Below are 6,383 nucleotides of genomic sequence, written 5' to 3' on the forward strand. Positions count from 1 at the left end.
GCCACCACCTTTTACCTCTCAGGATGTGCATTGCTAAGAAGCTAGAATTGAGTGCAACCAAGACAGGCACTCTGATACGAAATACAGGCCGCAAGAGACATCAAGACCGCTATGCCAAATGTCCACCCATTTCTTCTTGATAAACTGAACCTTCTGTTTGTGTGAAATGTCCTTCCTTTCCCCTTACAATGGCATTAGACTTAAATGTCTATTTGTGGAGGGAAGTATAGCTACCCCAGCTCTCATTTGGTTACTGTTGTCATCAGCTAACTTTCTGTATCCTTTCACTTCCAACCTGTTTGTGTCTTTGAATCTAAATGATTCTCTTCTAGATAACATACAGCAGGCATTCCTTAAATGACTCCAGAATTGATGCCACAAAGTGGAGCCAGAGGAGGAGTTTGAAGCTCTGGGCCCAGCAACACAACTCGGCATGTGAGACTTGCCGTAGTCACATGTGGGCCAGCTGAGCTCCCCACTGGGTGGTGGCGCTGGGATAGACAGGCATGGCAGTACCAGCTAGGCTCAGCAGCTGTGCCATACCCCAGAATCACACCTCTGTGTTTCCCATGTAACAGTGCTGGCAGTAAGGGTCCCCTTCACCCACTATTTTACACTGGACTCACCACAGCCATGGACATGGGAGGAAGTGGTCCCATTTAAAAAAAAAAAAGACTATTTATTTATTTGAGAGGTAGAGTTACAGACAGAAAGAGGGAGAGACAGAGACAGAGGTCTTTCATCTACTGTTTCACTCCCCAACTGGCTGCAAAGGCTGGAGCTGAGCTGATCCAAAGCCAGGAGCCAGAAGCTTCTTCCAGGTCTTGCAAGGTGGGTCTTGCAAGGTGGGTGCAGGGGCCCACGCCCATTAAGTGAGATTTTTTTCCCCTAAAGAAACTTATTATTTAAGGAATACAAACTTTATGCATTTCATAAGTACAACTTTAGGAATATATTGATTCTTCCCACCATATCTGCCCTCCCACCCACTCTCCTACCCCTTCCACCTCCTCCCTCTCCCATTCCCAGTCCCATTCTCTACTAAGATCCATCTTCAATCAACTTTATACACAGGAGAGTACTCCCATTTTTAAGGCACGAATCAGGAGCCCAGAGGTGGTCTGTAAGGTGCGTTAGACACCGAGTTATGTGAGCTGGTCTCTCCAGCGCTGGGCGCAGGGGTAAGTCCGCTGCCCAGTGGCTGTGTGACGTTCTGCACGGGTGACTCCCCCACGTGCAAGACTGGGAGGATTACTTCCATGTGTCAAGGCTGGTAGGAAGCTAAAATCAGGCAGATGACACATGTGGCCAGCAGCTCCTGGTCCACAGAAGTGCCCAGACACCCCTGCCGCAGTGATGTCACCCCCCGCCCTGCTCCGAGTTCAGTGGAGGCGCTATGTCCTGAATGCACGCAACCATAGCCCCGGTCAAAGTCGTGGACAGTCTCTGTCGACACGGTCATCCCCCGAAAGCCCAATCACAGGTGAAACACTTAGCCGTGAATCACGAGACATTTCCTGCTCAGATCTTACAAATAACGGCGAGTGCCAGGCTGCTGGGACGACCTAGGGAGGCTGCAAGTGGCTTTCTTACGGCTCCAGGCCACAGCGTATCTATCAACACAAACAGCCCGAGCACACTGTGCACTGAGAAAGAGGGGATTCTGAAAGCCGGTGAGGTCCCAAGGGGTCAGAGACGTCCAGTCGTTCTGCAAAACTCTCCTGGGGAAAGGAAACTTTGGGGTACGACGGATCGCTCTCAATCTCCTACAACCCAAGAACGTCCCCAGGAGTGCCCGGGCCACTCTCAGTATGCTTCCTCCAGCGCACTACGGAAAGCGGAGGTGACTTCACCATGGAGGGGCGAGGGCGCCAGTCTATAGCTGACGTAAAGGAGGCCCTGCCAAGGCTCTCAGTGAGTCTGTGGGCACCAAGGAGAGGGTAGGAGTGGTGCTGGCACCTTCTGACTCCCATCTTGAAGCTCATCATAATCCTCTGCCTCTCATCTTGGAGCGTCTCGTGCCTCAGGATCAGTGGTAAAGGGGTTATCCTAGGGTGGCTGCCATGTCTCCTGTCGGGTGAGCCACAGAATAGTCTGCAAGAATCTCTAAGAATCTCCCAAGGGCAAACAAGGTCAGGAAAGCCTGGGATAAAGAGTTTGGGGAACTATGACAAAAGAACAGGTGTTTGGACAATGAAAGCTGCTGGTATCAAAGTTCTGATGAGGAGGCAGGCATCTGGGACGGAGAAGCTGGACCCAGGAGACCAGCCCCAGGAGGTCTCATGGAGACAGGAGAGCATGGAGGTTCTCAGGCTAGTGGGCACGCACCTGCCGCAGGGGTCAAAGGCTCCCTCGGGTCTCCACTCCTGGTCCTTCCCTGCTCCAGGGCTGGTCCTGGTCCTCTCTACCTTTTCATTCTGTGAGGTTCTTTAACCTCCACTGTTCCCAGGGAAGGGTCATGGTGAGCAGGGCAACACGTCTCCCCTCCACTGGTCCTGAGGTTCAGGGGACTCCCCAGGGACCAGGTGCACAGCCAAGCCACAGCCGCAGCACACGGAGGACCTGCTCCTTGCTCTGCTGTGATTTCATCATCCAGGCATCTGCAGCCTCACGGGGTTGTCCTGGTATTTTGCCAGGACATTGTCATCTCAGTCAGGAATGACTGTGCTCACATGGTACACACAGCGGGGAAAAGTCGCAATCCTGACCACAAAAGGCAAAAGGGCCATCCCTCAAAATGTACTCATCAAAGCCCTTCAGCCCTTCCTCACCTAACAGACTCACAACTCCCCTAAGAAGGTTCCAGAACACCGGGACACATCTTGCCTGAGGCCACCCTCTCCTGTGATGGCCAGAAGCAAAAGTGTCACGGAGCAGCTTCCCAGAGGAGGGGACAGACGCTCCCTACCCACCCTGGGACCCTTTTCCACCTGCTGTTCATCGCACAGAGGGGCAGTAGGGGTCCGTGTCAGAGCCTTCGTTTGCCAGGAGGGTCATGCTGGGATACTTGGGAGGTGTACGTGTGGGCAACAGGATGAGCCCAGAAGTCCCCCATGAAGGGGGACTCAGCCTCCCTTCCCCAGCGTGAGGGCTCTGTCTGGAAATCAGTTGATGCGGAAGCCCAAGGCAGGCTACCAAAGGAACCAGACTTGGGAAAACAGCCCAAAAGTCGAAATCCCAAAGAATATCCAGGCGAGGCCATGGATCAGAATATAGGTGGCCAGGGATACGCTCCCAGATCCCGGTTGACCCAGTGGGTTCGGTGGTTGCCACTTGGCCGTGCACACATGGTCCGTCACGCATGCTTCTGAGCCCATTTGCTCCCCGGTGAGGAGGAGGGCGGGGCTTCCACACGCACGCCTGTTCTGCAGAGCCCACAGGTAAGGCACATGCAGCGTAGCAGCCTATGCAAAGCATGGACCTGCAGCCAGCTAAGGAAACTCAGTGTCGGGCAAGTGATTGTTAGGATGAAGGAAAAGAGCCCTTGATCAGGTCTTCGTCTCCCCTGGGAGGGTTCCCGGGTCAGGCTTTGTGAAAGATGGTCGAGCACATCAGGCACAACCAGCTGTGGCCTTGAAGACAGTCTGGTCTCAACTGTATGGATTTTTTTTTTTCTAGAAAACGTGGTGCTTATGTGAAGGTTTCTCTACTATGGAGTATCACTGGACCCTGGATTAGGCTCCTTGGTGGCTCCTGCCCTGCCCTGCTTTCATCACAATCTCTGTCCTTACCTGGCTCTGTGACCTCCCTGGGGCCAGTCTCCTGCACCTGTTTCAGGAGCCCTGACTTCCGGCCCAGAAGGTCTAGGCGTGCGTTGATCGTGGCCTGTCATCTGGTTCTTTGACATAGCCTCAAATGAAAACGAAGCTGCTGAGACATCTGCTGTGTGACGTTCTGGAATCTTCCTCCACCAGGGGACCCTGTATGTCCTGCTGTCGGGTGGCCCTTGCACGGAGGTAGGTTCTAGGAACAGCAGGAGGGGTGTGGGCACCTCCTTGTCCATGCATTGTCCTTTGTGTCACTCAGCATCTAAGAGAGCCCGCCTACATCATCAGCAGTGGAGCCATGGCCAAGCTACTGAAGATACTGCCTGGGCCATGCTACGCATCTCATAAAGTGATCATTCTCCTCCTGACAGGTATAACCTTCACCTTTCACTATTGCTACTGGAATCCGAAGAGCCAGCATGTTAAAAGCTTGCTGGCTGGGACACGTACAGCTGTTGGAGAATCACACACGAATTATCTGCAGCCAGATGCACTAACTCCCTCTAGGAGGGATGTCCTCGTCCTCACCCCTTGGCTTGCCCCAGTTGTGTGGGAAGGTACTTTCGACATTGACCTACTGAATGCGCAATTCAAGCTCCAGAATGCTACCATTGGGTTAACTGTGTTTGCTGTCAAAAACTACATGTCTTTCCTAGAGCTCTTCCTGAGGAGTGCGGAGAAGTACTTCATGGCCGGCCACAGGGTGAACTACTACGTCTTCACTGACCAACCCGAGCTGGTCCCTCAGCTCCCGCTCCCCGGCGGGAGGCGGGTGATCGTCCTCAGGACCCAGAGCCACCAGCGCTGGCAGGACATCAGCATGCAGCGCATGGGAGCCATCAGCCGCGGCGCCCGCCAGCGCTTCCTCAAGGAGGTGGATTACCTGGTGTGTGCCGACGTGGACATGGAGTTCAGGGACCACGTGGGCGTGGAGATCCTCTCCTCTCTGTTTGGTACCATCCACCCGGACTTCATGGCGGTAAGCCGGTACTCCTTCAGCAATGAACGCCGGCCTGAGTCGCAAGCCTACATCCCTGAGGACGAAGGGGACTTTTATTACATTGGGGCCTTCTTTGGAGGGTCAGTAGCAGAGGTTTACAGGCTCACCGAGGCCTGTCACCAGGCCATAATGATAGACAAAGCCAATCACCTGGAGGCCATATGGCAAGAGGAGAGCCATCTGAACAAGTACCTGCTTTACCACAAACCCACCAAGCTACTCTCTCCAGAATACATGTGTGACCATGACCTGTTGCAGGATATGCAACATCGAAAAAAGCTGGGCTTGTCCAACATCGTGAGGCGGATTAGAATTTTTGCCCTACTCAAAAATAAAGAGGTTAAGTCAAATAATGCTTCCCAGAAGGTTCAGAGTACTGATGGACGATGAGCCCCCACTGCCCTCCTCACATGCCGCCCTGATTAAAATCAATTTTACAAGCAATGATAATTCTCCACCTCTTTTTGCCATATGGCTGAGAAAAGCTGCTAATGCATTCCACCATTTTTTAAAAGATATATTTATTTATTTGAAAGGCAGAGAGAGAGAGAGAGGTCTTCCATCCACTGGTTCACTCCCCAAATGGCTGCAACAGCCAGAGCTGGGCTGATCTGAATCCAGGAGCCAGGAGCTTCCTCTAGGTCTCCCATGCAGGTGCAGGGACCCAAACACTTGGGCCGTCTTCCACTGCTTTCCCAGGCACATTAGAAACAGGGAGCTGGATCGGAAGAGGAGCAGCCAGGACTTGAACTGGTGCCCATATAGGATGCCAGCACTGCAGGCGGCAGTTTTACCCTCTATGCCACAGTACCAGCTCCATTCCACCATTTTTGTAAAATTCAGGCAGATCTAGCACTATCTCCCTCCCCTCGGTTTCTTTCTCTCGCTCTCTCGCTCTCTCTCTCACACACACACACACACTTAGACCCTGATTGCACAGATCACACATGAATTCCCAAGCTGCCATGACCTTGAGCTTCTCCTAATACCCTGTAGGAGATGAGTAAGGGCAGTGGGCTGAGCCTGTACTGGGCCACAAGGGATCAGAGACGATTGCCCAGAAGAAATGAAGGGCCCCTGTTGGTGTAGCCACGCCTCTGGGGACACGCCATCCCTCAAACGCCTGCAGATGAACGTGGATCCTTGTTGTCGAAGCCGCAACAGCCCTGGGGTGTGCAGGAAGCTCATTATCCAAAACAAAGATGATCCGGTGTCGCTCCCCCTCTTCGTGGAGGAGCAACACAGGACCCTGCGCTGTTCTTTTCGTCTGCTCGGCCCTCCCCGGGTTGGCTGCTGGTTCTTCCCGGGTTGGCTACTATCCCTTCCACCTCCGTGGAAGGGCAGTTCCCCCTGGCCACATTCCCCACTTCCGCAGGGGAGCGGCACACCGCCGGCCGGCTCTTCTCGGGGGCTGCACAGGTGTTCCTTCAGCTAGATGTTCCCCTTAGATGTTCCCTGGTGCATGCCGTCTCTCTCCTCCTTTATAGTCCTCCTCTGCCAATCCTAACTCGGCTGCCCACACGCCGAGTACGCTGCTCTCCTCCAATCAGGAGCAAGTCCTACAGTTTATTAGCTGAACTGGAGGCAGCTGTGCGGAAGCTGTTTACTTCTCTCCC

At 53.5% G+C, this 6,383-nt stretch overlaps 1 pseudogene; it reads left to right on the forward strand.

The window, feature by feature from the left end:
• The first annotated feature begins 3,654 nt into the window (after nt 1-3,654).
• LOC127489226 (histo-blood group ABO system transferase 2 pseudogene) lies at nt 3,655-5,157 on the forward strand (annotated as a pseudogene).
• Nucleotides 5,158-6,383: the final 1,226 nt, after the last annotated feature.

Source organism: Oryctolagus cuniculus, chromosome 18, assembly GCF_051225735.1.
Source record: "Oryctolagus cuniculus isolate XC-2025 breed Fujian yellow rabbit chromosome 18, ASM5122573v1, whole genome shotgun sequence".
In the NCBI taxonomy this organism is placed as follows: Eukaryota; Metazoa; Chordata; class Mammalia; order Lagomorpha; family Leporidae; genus Oryctolagus; species Oryctolagus cuniculus.